This window comes from Anser anser, assembly GCF_964211835.1.
Source record: "Anser anser genome assembly, chromosome: 3".
Taxonomy (NCBI): Eukaryota; Metazoa; Chordata; class Aves; order Anseriformes; family Anatidae; genus Anser; species Anser anser.
This window is the reverse complement of record NC_139722.1, coordinates 41821118-41835922: the sequence shown is the minus strand read 5'-3', so window position 1 is coordinate 41835922 and position 14805 is coordinate 41821118. Positions and strand designations below refer to the sequence as shown.

The window sequence follows — 14805 nt, the reverse complement described above, 5'->3', positions numbered from 1 at the left end:
ATTAAGGTACAGGCTCAGACTGGTCCTTCAAGACCTCAACTGTTTGACTAATGTTTATTGTTCAAGTTCATCCTCAGAAACTGAGGTAAAAAAATTAAACAAAGATAAAAATGTTTCTACTCCATAGAAGAGCAGTATCCCAGACAAATCTTGGGATCTAAGTACACCACTTGGGAGCTACAGTCACATTGCACAAACCCTAAGTAAGAAAACTTAGCAACATTCCCCTGCATACGCATTTCATGCAGTTGGCAGGGAAATCCTGGACCTTGGATTTGGTTTTCCTTTGGTGCTAACAACAGTAACCATGGGAGGAAAGATGCCCACAAAAAACAGTTTTTAAGCTCTGTTTTCTTAAAATTATTTGGCAAGAGCTAAAGTGATCCAAAGTCATCCAAAGACCCAGTGTGAAGTGATAATCTTCTTTTACCATCTCTCTCAACTACATTTTGTTTGAAAGGAATAATTTCTCTTTATATGTTGGGACATTTTCTATTGCTGCTCTCCTCTCCTAGTAAAGGCATAATTTTCTTCTGCTGATGTCCCTGTACTGGCACACATATTTTATATTTTCTAAATATTTCTTACTTTCCTTAGGGAGTGAGATGCTATGATATTCAAAACTTCTTTTGAAAAATCACCCATAATCATTGCACAAAAATACTGTTTTTATTTATTTCTGTAAATAAAATAAAAATAATAAAATGCAACTGTTAAAATCAAGGATTTTTGATGCTGGCTGTTGACATCTCACAAATGTAGAGCATCTTTTGTGTCCATGTTGAAGTCTTTGAGTGTTTTATCTTTCAGTGCTGTAAAAGTTGCATAGGGCCTGAAATTCAAAAGTAAGAATCAGAAGTAATGGCTGAATTTTACATGTGGGGAAAATGAAGTGTGGAGTCACGAAGTGGCTTCTTCAGAGTCAATGTCAAAACTAGGAAATGAACCAAGGATTTCTCATTCCTAACCTGAGAATTTTAGCTTCTTCCTCTGAAGTGCATCATTTAAAAATTAGAGCTTGATGGCTCTGGCTGATAACATTAATTCATGCACAAAGCACTTATCCTTATTTCTTTCTGACTGCCATAAGTAAAATTTTCAGAAACAACAAAGAAAAACAAAATTGCTTTGACTGCGTTTATACAAATAAGCTAATGAGCTAAATTAGTCTATCAAACTCAGTTTTATGGCAAAGTGTTTTTGTCTGTTTGTTTGCTCATTTGTTTGTTTTGTCCTGGAAGATTAGATGGTGTTTGGAAAACAGCGTGCAGCAAGGACATTTTGACATAGTTGCCATCACAGAAACATGGTAGGATGTCTCACACAATTGGAGTGCTGCAATGTATGGCTATAAACACTTCAGAAGGAATAGACTGGGGGGGGGGGGGGGGGGGCAGGGGAGGCTGGGGAGAGGTAGTAGCCCTGTATATTAGGGAGTATTTTGATTGTCTAGGGCTTAACAATGGTAATAGCAGGATTGAGTGCTTATGGGTAAGAATCAGGGGAAGGCCAAAGAGGCAGAAGTCATGGTGGGAATCTGCTATAGACCACACAACCAGGCTGAAGCAGCAGATGAAATATTCTATAAGCAAATGAGAGAAGCCTCACAATCTCTAGCCTTTGTTCTCATGGGGGACTTCAATTTACAAGACATATGCTGGAAATACAACACAGAAGAGAAGAAACAGTCTAGGAGGTTACTAGAGTGTGTGGAAGATAACATCCTGACAGACCTGGTGAGAGAGCCAACTAGGAACAACACCCCACTGGATCTTTTGCTTGTTAACAGAGAAGGAGTAGTGAGTGATGGAGGCCATCTTGGGCATAGTGATTATGAATTAATAGTTCTCGATTCTTGGAAAAGTAAAGAAGAGGGTCAGCAGAACTGCCACCCTGGACTTACAAAGGACAGATTTTAGTCTGCTAAGGAGACTGGTTGGCAGAGTCCCTTGGGAGGTGGTCCTGAAGGGCAAAGGAGTCCAGGAAAGACGGACACTCTTCAAGAAGGAAATCCTAAAGGCATAGGAGCAGACTGTCCGCACATGCCAAAAGATGAGCTGGCATTGAAGACCGGCCTGGATGAACAGAGACCTGTGGCTAGAGCTCAGGAAGAAAAAGAGGGTTTATGACAATTGGAAGAAGAAGCGGGTCACTCAGGAGGACTACAAAGATTTCATGAGACTGTGCAGGAAGAAAATTAAAAGGGACTTGATGATCTTAGAGGTCTTTTCCAATCTAAATGTTTCTATGATTCTGTGATTCATATGCTCCTGGTATTTAATCATCTTTTTCAGTCTTGGATTGCCTGTCATAATTAAGAATTTAGAAATATTTTCCATTTAATATAGTAAATTGCTTCTGTCTGTGATTTTTCTGTGATTATTGTGCATGAAAAAGGTCATAGAGATTCTTTTGCACTAAATTTGAAACAAACAAACAAAAAGGTGATTATCATCACACTGCTAATGTACCTGTGTAATCATCTGAATAACAACATGTGCACAGTTTTTTTCTCTGAATGTACTTTGTAGGCAGCTACATTTGGATAAAAAGGACTAATCAATGACTCACTGCAAAATAAGGATTTTTAGACCTCTCCCTGCTTCATCCTGGCTATAAATCTCTTTACCACAAAGTTTTAATGGCCCAGAATTAACTAATATCCATAACATGCTTTTCAGCTAACAATAAGTGGACTATTGCTGTCACATTTTCAATAACAAAACAGGCAGTTCTGGAAATAAAACACTACTAAGAAGCAAGATTTTCAGTAATACAAAGTCTGCATTTGCTGAAATCCAATATTAGCTTATTAGCTTTTTGTTGTTATTATTTTGTTGTTGTTGTTTTGTTTTGTTTTCCTTGATCGCTGACCAAAACCAAAAATCTTGTTGGGACTTAAATGAAATTTAAATTCTTCTTTATAAAAATGTAGTTCCCTGAATATGCCCGTTAGCAGCTACCTATCTTTGGAAGAATCTGAACAGTATAACTGCTTCAAATATTACCTTTTCACCTAAAGAAATTAAGCTTATACAATCTTGCTGTCTACTTGTATCAATTTTTTCCTCATTAATCTCTTAACCTAATGGCTAAAAGACTGAAGTCAGCGACAGCCCTGTGCAGTGTACACAAATGCAGTTTACCATATCTAGATCTTCAGAGTCTCAGAGTCCACAAGCCCATTCAACTCATCAACAATTAAGGTACAGTGTCCAGAAAAGACAGTCAAAAAACACATAGCACCAGCTAAAAACAATGTTTTTTCTTTATTCACTGCAAAGGTAGATAATATATGTAGATGAGAGCTAAGAATGCTGGGAAAATTAACATAAGATAGTGGAGAAGATGGAAGGATTGGAGTCAAAAAAGGCTGCAGTGCAAATATGAATTTATACTGAAGTTTGATTCAGTTAGGAAGTCAATCAAATAATAATCTCCCGGAAATTAAACTATATTATTTTTTATGTTTGTGGATTTGCTGCAGTCAGAGATTCCCATGTGTCAAATCTTCTTCAGTTGACAAGTCTGACCAGCTCTCTAACTAGATTACATTTAAACCCTGTCCAAAACGTACGTGTTCCACTGACTGTCTGGCAGAAGGCCTCATGTTGAGGATATTCCCTATGCTCATTTGATAAAGCATGCTTCAGTTACAGTAATTCAGAAACTGTTTCTTTTAAATTGTAGCAAAAAGACAACTTTCTTGTCTGTATTAAAAAGCTCTGTGTTTACAACTCTTCAAAGATATGAAGGACTCGGAGTTTGTTCATTCCTCTGCAAACATACATTTCTCAGCTCTCCAGAGTGTTTCTTGATATGGGAAAGAATGAGAGAGGAACATTCAACTCATCCTTTTGAAGTAGTTCAAGATCATTTTAAAAGAATTGGTGAAGTTGCTAAAGACAGGTTGGGAGGATCAAATGCTATATTTTTTCTAAATAAAGCTTAAGCTATTTAACCAGTGATTTTTTTCAATGCAAATATATAATGAATTTTTATGAAAAACTTGGAAAAGTGAAGAACTTTTACAGTGTAGAATGAGACAAAAAGTTATATATCTACAGAAATTTCAAGGATTAAAATATAAAATATTTAAAAATATTGGTTATAATCATTATTTATTTATTTCCTTAATTGCAAGTATTATAAGACCAATCAGGTAAACCAGTAAACTTTGAAAATCTGCTTTTAGAAACTATTTTGTGACTTGTCTGAGATTTCTTTCTGTCTTCATGACATTCTTTGCACAGTCCTGTTATGTTAATCATGTTATATCTAGCCCATAAAGACCTAAAGATTTACCACCTTGTTTTATGTTATTTGCATAAGCAAACACCTTGAAAAAATGAGTAAAGGTATGACATCTGAGCATAAGTGGATACTTTGATGATTTTGAAATTTATGTCTTGAAAAAGTCTCGAATTAATTTGTTTCCCGCACTTTGGTTTGTTAAACAGAAGAAATAGATAATTGGCTTATATTCTCAAGGCAATTCTATGTTGTGAATTGTAAATTGACTTTTATTTAACATCAAATGACTGTAGTATATAATAATAATAACCTTATGAAAATGTCCTCTAAGAAATATATTATTGACACAAATATCTTGGTTATAATGTGGATATATATATATAATTAAAGTTCAAAGGGAGGTTTACAAATTTTCACTTATACAAAAATAATATCATATTAAATTTTGTAGATGATAAGAGTCATTTACCTATATAGAATCCAATTCATTTTATCTCCATTCAATTGTGTAGGACATTCCACTAACTCTAGATACTCTGGATGTACTTTGCCTTGTACAAAGAATACTTAAAGTATATCTTTTAAATGTCTAATCTGTATTCGTTTAATATGCAACTAGCTCATTAAAATTAATTGTATGGTCTAAATTAATTAACTGCATTGAATTTGACACATTAAGAAGTATTGGTTTCATAAGGTCAAAAACAGGTTAAAATTTAAAAAAGGCATTAAATCGTCCATTAGATATATCCACAGTATGTAAAATAGTTTTCTGAATTCTGCAGTATTTGCTTCTTCTCTTCCATCCCAGTACACCAGCAGTGGTTATTGGCAGAGCCACAACTTTATTTGATTTTGATTAAAAAAATTAATGCTCATCTGTTGTCACACTGTCCTGCTGAGATTTTTTTTTTTTCCCCCCATTGGTCCCACAATTTGTCATACACACTTGACTGTATAGCATCTGTCACTTTTCAAAAATGTTTTCCTTAGTGCAATTGCAAGATCATTAATAATTAAAATAGATTAATAAATAAAAAGCATGAGATACAAGTTAGCTGAGTTGAAGATTTCATCAGCTGTGAGTCAACATTTACTGCGATTAAAAAATATTCATGATACTAATGGAAAAAGACATACAATTGAATTTGGTCCCAGAGCATAAGCATATTAGTAGAGAAGGAAGGAAGGAAGGAAGGAAGGAAGGAAGGAAGGAAGGAAGGAAGGAAGGAAGGAAGGAAGGAAGGAAGGAAGGAAGGAAGGAAGGAAGGAAGGAAGGAAGGAAGGAAGGAAGGAAGGAAGGAAGGAAACATTTTGTTTCAAAACAAGATATTTCAAGAAAAGATATTAGTGTATATCACATAGTGATACCTCAAGATTACAGTGGGGCAACTAAGCTTTCAGTCTTCTCTGCTGGGAATCAAATAACGTAAAAGTAACTTTTTCTCATTCATGAAATTAATATTTTTCAGCTGCAGTGACTTTATGGGTTAAATACTTTCTCCTAATAAAACAGATTACATTTGTTCCAGAGTCCTATCTTAGCAAGTAAAATAAATGGGATACATCTCATATTAATCCTTAAATGAAGAATTTTCTTCTTTTTCTTTTAATTTAATTTATTTTAATTTAATTTAATTTTCTTTTCTCATTTTATTTTATTTTCTCTTATTTTATTTTCTCTTATTTTATTTTATTATTTTATTTTATTTTATTTTATTTTATTTTATTTTTAGTTCACTGTTCAGCAGTCATCCTCAAAGCCTCAAAGAGGCTCAGTTTTTCATGGAGGAGAATGTGTCGTTATTTTTTACACCCCAGCTAACATAAACATATTTGATGTGTGTCACAAATACCACTAGCAATCATGATCATTCTACGTAATTCCATACATGGTAAGGAATATGCATTACTCAGCAATATAATAACAGAAAAATAAAAATAACTCTGAAGATCTCGCAACTAAATATTAATTGAATACTCTGGGCTTCCAGGAACATGACTACCTTGCTAAACTGAACTGAGTTTAGATTCAAGATTTTCAGACCAAGAGACCTACTTTTATCAAAAATGATTTCCTGCATAGTACTAGAGATACAACTTCAACAAGTATTGCTAGCGTCGGGTTCGATAACTTGTCACTGAACAATCTTGAATCAAAGTCCGTACGTGACAGAATATCTTTCTTATACACGGAATCACAGAATCGTCTAGGTTGGAAGAGACCTCCAAGATCACCTAGTCCAACCTCTGACCTAACACTAACAAGTCCTCCAATAAACCAATATCACTAAGGGCTACATCTAAACGTCTCTTAAAGACCTCCAGGGGTGGTGACTCAACCACTTCCCTGGGCAGCCCATTCCAATGCCTAACAACCCTTTCGGTAAATAAGTTTTTCCTAATATCCAACCTAAACCTCCCCTGGCACAACTTTAGCCCATTCCCCCTCGTCCTGTCACCAGGCACGTGGGAGAATAGACCAACCCCTACCTCGCTACAGCCTCCTTTAAGGTACCTATAGAGAGCGATAAGGTCAACCCTGAGCCTCCTCTTCTCCAGGCTGAACAATCCCAGCTCCCTCAGCCGCTCCTCATAAGCCTTGTTCTCCAGACCCCTCACCAGCTTCGTCGCCCTTCTCTGGACTCTCTCGAGCACCTCCATGTCCTTCTTGTAGTGAAGGGCCCAAAACAGAACACAGTACTCAAGGTGCGGCCTCACCAGAGCCGAGTACAGGGGGACAATCACTTCCCTAGTCCTGCTGGCCACACTGCTTCTTATGCAAGCCAGGATGCCATTGGCCTTCTTGGCCACCTGAGCACACTGCTGGCTCGTATTCAGCTGACTATCAACCAATACTCCCAGGTCCTTCTTTGCCAGGCAGCTTTCCAACCACTCATCTCCCAGCCTGTAGCTCTGCTTGGGGTTGTTGCGCCCCAGGTGCAGGACCCGGCACTTGGCCTTGTTGAACTTCATACAGGTGGCCTCAGCCCATAGCTCCAGTCAATCCAGATCCTCCTGCAGAGCCTTCCTACCCTCGAGAAGATTGACACCTGCACCTAACTTGGTGTCATCTGCAAACTTACTGAGGGTGCACTCAATCCCCTCATACAGATCATTGATAAAGATATTAAAGAGAACTGGCCCCAGTACTGAGCCCTGGGGGCCCTTCCTTCCTTCCTTCCTTCCTTCCTTCCTTCCTTCCTTCCTTCCTTCCTTCCTTCCTTCCTTCCTTCCTTCCTTCCTTCCTTCCTTCCTTCCTTCCTTCCTTCCTTCCTTCCTTCCTTCCTTCCTTCCTTCCTTCCTTCCTTCCTTCCTTCCTTCCTTCCTTCCTTCCTTCCTTCCTTCCTTCCTTCCTTCCTTCCTTCCTTCCTTCCTTCCCAGTCAAGGGCTTGTTTCTATGAATAATTTGTTGGGGTAGCACCACCTGCTGCCTTGCCTCCGTGTACTTCTGTGTATATGTATTTTAGCTTTCAGTCACATAACACCACTCCTGTGTATCGGACTGGTTTGTCCATACTACGGGTAGGACTCACTGTGAGTTTCAGCTTGTGCAGCGATCAGTAATACCTGAAGTACTAGCTCACAGCATGCAACACAGTGCTTATTTGACTCAGGTATAACGCAGAAGAGTAGGAAATCTGTTTTATAATCAGATTAATTTAATTATCAGATTATAATCAGATTAACAGTTTACACTACAGTGCAAATGGCTTGCAGTGGGATTCACTGTGAAAGTATGTCAAAGTGGGTAGCTGGGTGGAAGGGTCCAGAAGTGAAACAGCCAGACAGGTAATGGAGAGACTTTCTGTAACACAGGGTATAATCTCAAATAGCTCAAAACTGTATTTGACAACCTTTAGGCTTAAAATGTTATTCTGAAGAAAACTGAATGTAGTTCTAGGCAGTATGTTCTTTAAGGTGAAGAAAACAACAAGGTTTCCTTAATATGGTTAAGTAAATCCACTAACTCAACTTCTTTTTACTGTTATTTCTGAAAAGGAGTTAGCTCTTATTGACTGAACACATTATTTATTCAAAGTTTTCACTGCTGTTTATCACCTTAAATGACAAAATTGTTGATTATCAATAAGGAATATATCAAGCGCGACTAAAAATGTAAGCATAAAGGTTTTCTGTTATGCACATCATTTTAAGTGCTTTAACAAAACTTATATTTTACTTGTAAAATGACTGACTTTTCAGAACATAAAAATAAATAGTAAAAAAAAAAAAAAGACAAGAAGTAAGATTTTATACTTAATCATCCAGAATTTAAAATTCTGTTTTGATTTGTCAACATGACAAACACTTTGACTTGATTTACTTCTGATTTCTTTATAAACTTCAGACCTGCCATGAATGAGCTGACCTTGGAATCTGTATCAATAAAAAATTTTACTACTCAGAGAATACAGTTTATCAGCTATATGTATAAGCTAGTCCATAGACTGTATATGCAGGACAAAGTAAAGTGGAGTCACAATTATAATACCTATGAGATGATAACAAACCAGGCTGCACTCAATTGCCAGTTTTGACTGCAAAATTTTAATTGAATTTAAATCAAATATTTTGACATTTTCCATTTTAACTCACTTAGAGATATAATCATGTCCAACTATATACATTTCATGCAGTATTTCATATTGGAAATGTACTTGTGAAACAAATTATCCCTACCTATACTTTGATTCCCTGTATAGAGTACATAGAATGGATTCCATTTGGAGGAAAATAAACTAAAGGGCCTTATCTAGTCTGTGGGACTAGACTGGACTCAATCTGAAGTAAATGTTCTTGAGAGGTATATATTGTACCCAGTAGGTTTTCAGCAACAGTCTTTTGCTCTTTGTCTGTTAGACCATATTTTTTGTGAATTTAGACAGTCTCCATCACTATTACAGCTAAGATATCAAAGAATGGATTTGAAATATCCACACAATTGAGCAATTCAGCAGCATTATGAAGAGTAGAAACAGAAAACAAAAAATGTTTTACACATGTATCTGTAATGGATACAGGCCTAGGACAGCACATGCTTCATCTTTTTGAGGTTTCAAGGAGATAAATATTTCTGAGTAAATGTTCCAGCTGTGGACATACTGTAATCGTAGAGGAGTTTGACAGTAAATCAACATTTCTTCCACATACAGACAACAATTAAAGAAGTTTGGCATGCACTTGTATAGGATTGAAGCAGACAAGAGCATGTGAGCAGACCTTACACCTAGCTTCTAGTTAAGTATGAAGTTAAAACACATCTACATACCCGTTTAACTGCATTCTTTCAAGCCATGTACTTTGGCTTTGGTACCAAACTCCAGCAGTGGGATATAGATTAAAATTGAAGCCATTAATTTCAAATTCTTTCACACCATAAGTTCATTTGAGGGAAAAAGAAAAACAAACAAACAAACAAACAAAAACACCAATAATAAAGCTTCACACACAGCCCTTTGGAATTGCATTTTAAAAAGTGATGTCATAATGCACAATGAGCCATTGTAACTTACTTCATTGAAACACTTTTCTAGTGCAGCTATTTTAACATTCCATTGTGTAAGACTGACATTTTGAAGCAATATCTTGCATTTCATCATAGATATAAGTCCTAGCTTCCCCAAAATACATTTTATGGTGTGTGGTCTACCCAGTGAACTTTATTCTCTCTCTCTCTCTCTCTCTTTTTTTTTTTTTCCTTTTTTTCCATATTATGGCAATGAATATGACAATGAATAAGACACAACAATCACTTGTTAAATTAATTTTGATAAAATGAATATATTTGAATTTTAAATTAATATGTTAACTACAGTGGAGTTTTTTATGCAGAACAAAAAAATTCATCCTTGGATTCTGAGATGGCATCTGTGACATTCAGTGTTCAGGGCTGCAAAAAATATCCCTATATTAGGGATCTTTTACTTCTGAGTAGGCCTATCCTGGTCCTGTTAACTGTATTTCTATAAATTTTCATGTTCATTAGCTAAGACAGTTTTAATTATCATTTAGTTATATGAACTGTTAATATTTTTAATGAAGACCTGTTCTTCATTGCTGTGAAGAGCAAAGAAGAATTTTGTTAAAATACGTGTCAACTATTTTCATATTGCTAATATTCATAATATTATTGTATGAAAAAAAAATGAAGGAAACTGGAACATATCTGATTTCAACTATGTGAAGAGAGTTTGAAATATTTATTTCCATGTATGTTTACCTCCACTGTAATTGGTCTATTATTTCATGATTTCTAAGAGATTTATAACTTAAAAAAATAATAATAAAAATTATATATATTTTGATGGGAAATATTGAGGTAATCTTTTAACTCAAGTAACTTGAGTTAATTTTAATCAAGCAACCTGAATTTAACTTTAATCAAGAGACCTGAGTTACTTGAGTTGATATTTCATAGAATTGTAGAATTACAGAACCACGGAATCATAGAATCATAGAATAGATTGGGTTGGAAGAGACCTTAAAGATCATCTAATTCCAACCACCCTGTGATGGCAAGGACACCTCCAACCAGACCACGTTGCTCAATGCCTCATCCAATCCGGCCTTGAACACTTCCAGGGATGGGACACCCATAGCTTCTCTGGGCAACCTCACCACCCTCATAGAAAAGAAGTTCGTCCAAATATCTAATCTTAGTCTACCCTCTTTTAGTTTAATGCCATTACTACTTGTGCTACCACTACAGTCCCTGATAAAGTCTCTCCCCATCTTTCCTCTAGGGCCCTTTAGGTACTGAAAGGCCGCTGTATAAGGTCTCCCTGGAGCCTTCTCTTCTCCAGGATAAACAACCCCAGTTCTCTCAACCTGTCTTCATAGGAGAGGTGTTCTAGTCCTTTGATCATCCTCATGGCCCTCCTCTGGACTCTTTCTAATAGGTCCATGCCCTTTTAGTGCTGGGGGCCACAGAGTTAAATATATTACTCCACTTGGGATCTCACAAGAGCAAAGAGGGTGAATCACCTCCCTTGACTTGCTGGCTACACTGCTTTCATGAAACCCAGGATATGGTTGGCTTTCTGGGTTGCAAGTGCACATTGCTAGCTCATGTTGAGCTTGTCATCAAGCAACACTCTCAAGTCCTTCTTCTCAGAGCTGCTCTCAATCCATTCTCCATGCAGCCTGTATTTCTGTTTGGGATTGCTCCAACTCACACACAGGACCTTACACTTGACTCTGCTGAACTTCATGAGGTTTGCACAGCCCCAGTTTCTTGAATGCCTTGCCTATTTTAATTGGTTAATTATTATATATATCATTGCAGTGATACACTCTTTCTCAGTTGCATTTCTACTAATTAAGGTACATTAATTAAAGATAAAAAAGAAATAATAACCTCCACTAGGAGTAAACACTGATTGTACTTTCAGAGGCTGAAATGCTCACAATTTTTGGTCACAGGGACACAAAGAAAGCAAATTTAATATTTTATAGATAATTCTAAGGTTTCAAGTTATCATTTCATAGCACAGAGAATAATCATTTATCAAAAACAAACAAACAAACAAACGGGAAACCAGGAGTTGTTGCTGATGTTTTTAATCTTCTCTGGAGTTTTTGATCCTTGCATTCACCAGAACTTATTGAAATAAGATAAATTATTATGTTCCTTTTTATATATTGTCTGCATTAACTTTGGCTAATCTGTCACAATGTTGTGGTTTAACCCAGCTGGCAGCTAAGCACCACACAGCTGTTCACTCACCCTCCGCCCTTCCACTCTGGGATGGGGGAGAGAATCAGAAAAAAAGTGAAAACCTGTGGGTTGAGATAAAGACAGTTTATTCAGACAGAAAATAAATGAAAATAATAATAATGATAATAGTACTACTAAAAATAGTGTGTACAAAACAAGTGATGCACAATGCAATTACTCTCCACCCGCTGACCGATGCCCAGCCTCTCTCCCGGAGCAGCCGGTCTCCCGCACCCCAGCCAGACACCCCATATTAATTGCTCATCGTGATGCCAGATGGTGTGGAATACCTCTTTGGCCAGTTTGGGTCAGCTGTTCTGGGTCTGTCCCCTCCCAGCTCCTGCTGCACCTTCAGCCTGCCCACTGGCAGGACAGTGTGAGAAGCTGAAAAGTAAGTATTTTCACACAAAACTATAGTGCCAATATTGTCAAATATATTGTCAAATATGTATTTTTATATTATTTACTTGTTTCTCTTTTCAGAAGGTGTAGGATCAAACACAACTTCTGATATTCTCAAGTTTTAGAAATGGAGTGTCTTTAATTTAATTTATCCATTGTACAGTTCATGCAGTTGTGACTCTGGTGGAAGGTAGGGGAAAGATGTGTTGCTTTCACGTGACTCAGAACTTTTGAACTTACTCACTACCAAAATATATTCCTGCTTCTAGAACAATATGGTTTGGTTTACAGGACAGACTTGCATGCAATATAATTGGTCCTCTGTTGCAATGAAGCTGGGAACATATCCTGTGAGAAAAGAAAACTCCTAACTTGTTCAGCTGCTGACTGAGTTTAGTTAGTTTACCAAGCTGTGATTAATTTTCATTTTTCTAAGGTCTGGCTACTTTGTCTTTAAACCTTTTAATGCACAGTTTTTAGTAAGTAAGAATAGTAATAGAATTATTTTTCAAGAGTTGCTGTTGCCCATGTTACATATCTGACAATATAAGTATACTAATATAATCTGTGTAAATGTATACAATATACTAATATATAGTTATACTAATAATACTTATATAGTTATACTACTAATAATATACTAATATATAATATACTAATATATAATTAGTATATATAATATACTAATATAATCTGTATAAATGTATAAACAATACATTTGTTGCAATAATTGTCATCAATTAAATTTTCCTGAATGCTGTGAGTTCTGACAGCACATTGTGAAGCAAGGAATTTAGTACTCTACAAAGATAATCTGCCCATTGGCTTCATTCTAGAAATTTAACATATTTTGATCTGGTGCTTTTGCTGTGATATTTACTTTATATCACCCTTCAGAATGGCATTCACTGGGGTGAACAAAAGGCATCATGTTTGGAGAAAATGGAACAGCCTGGTGGAGGATTGGGGAAAAGGCTACATTTTATAATTAATGAATAATCATATGATTAAAATGTATTTTGGCTAATAAAGGGACCATTACAGGGTAGATCCTAAACACCTTAATTTGCATTATTTTAGGTAGTAGTAACTAGCAATAAAGGTTTAGGACATAAAGGGAATGCACAAGTGTATCCATAAATTAAATGGAAATGAAACAGATATATCTTTGTTTTCATCAAGCCTTGATTGAAGATTTGCCACATTTTTAATGTGAGTTTGTATTAAGTCACAGTGCATATTTTTGGAGGTAGATATAAAGGGGACTATGATACACTGAGAGGTGGAGTAGTGAGAAACATTCTTCTCACTAAATGTGTGATCTGTTATCATTCATTTGTTTTGATTTTACCACATAAAGAAATAGAACATTTACAATAATGGAGCTAGACAGATTTCAAAATGCAAAGTGATTCTTCATTCACAATGCAGACTTGTGTATGTGTCACCAACACAGAGGTGGTGACAGGTAGCCCTGTAGAAAAAGATTAATGACACTAGAATTTTCCAGCTTAATGCTTACACTGCACTTTCAGCGTGCAGGGACAAACTGTTTGTTTTCCCTTTTAGATTGCTTACCACTGCTTGATTTACTGGGCAGCAGAGTGAAGAGAAGGTTTTAAATAACAGTGGTATGGCTACCATTCTTCTCAGCAAGCAACTGAACTTCTTTTGGAGACTGAAAAAGAGTACTTGTTCGAGTACTTGTCATATTTCTTGCTACCAGAATTTTCTTTCATGAAGCATGACCTTTGAGGATACTTCAGGTGAAACTTGTTTCTGATATTGGTCATCTCTGAGATCTTTTGGACATGAGGAAAAGAATCTGAGAGTAATGAAAGGATCTGTGAATAGATCCCTGAAAAATTATACAGGCAGTAACATCTTTCATTTGTATAAGAATGAACATTTAAAAATAAAATGAACATTTAAAAACAAAATGGATTAATTACAGAATCATAGAATGGTCAAGGTTGAAAGGGACCTCTGGATATAAATATCTAGTCCGACCCCCTGACAAGCAGGGCCACCTTGAACATGTTGCACAGGATCACATCCAGGGGGCTTTTGAATGTCTCCAGAGAAGGAGATTCCTCAGCCTCTGTGGGCAACCTGTTCCAGTGCTTTGTCACCCTCACCGTGAAGAAGTGTTTTTCATATTCAGCCAAAACTGCCCACATTTCAGTATGTGCCCATTGCCTCTTGTCCTTAATATTGTTTTTCACTGAGTTAAAAAGCTACAAAGTTCTCACAAACTTCGAAGTTACTATGGTATAAGATAACTGTGTGAAAATCTGCTACTAGGTTTTTCCATTGAAACCACATTATTTTGAATGCAGATACAACTGCTACAGATATTCAGGTATATTGTTTTGAATTCAGATGGAACAAAGGAAAGAAAAACTTCCTTCTTCACATTATGTTGTTAC

At 36.3% G+C, this 14805-nt stretch overlaps 1 long non-coding RNA gene across 2 annotated transcripts; it reads left to right on the top strand.

Annotated features, from left to right (window-relative positions):
• The first annotated feature begins 11250 nt into the window (after positions 1-11250).
• Positions 11251-14459, top strand: LOC310896057. 2 transcript variants are annotated; one of them, XR_014581149.1, is made up of 3 exons: positions 11251-12365; positions 12458-12566; positions 13946-14459. It is a non-coding gene; the product is annotated as an uncharacterized lncRNA (long non-coding RNA). The 2 variants fall into 2 exon arrangements; XR_014581150.1 differs by lacking the exon at positions 11251-12365 and having other exon boundaries at positions 12414-12566.
• Positions 14460-14805: the final 346 nt, after the last annotated feature.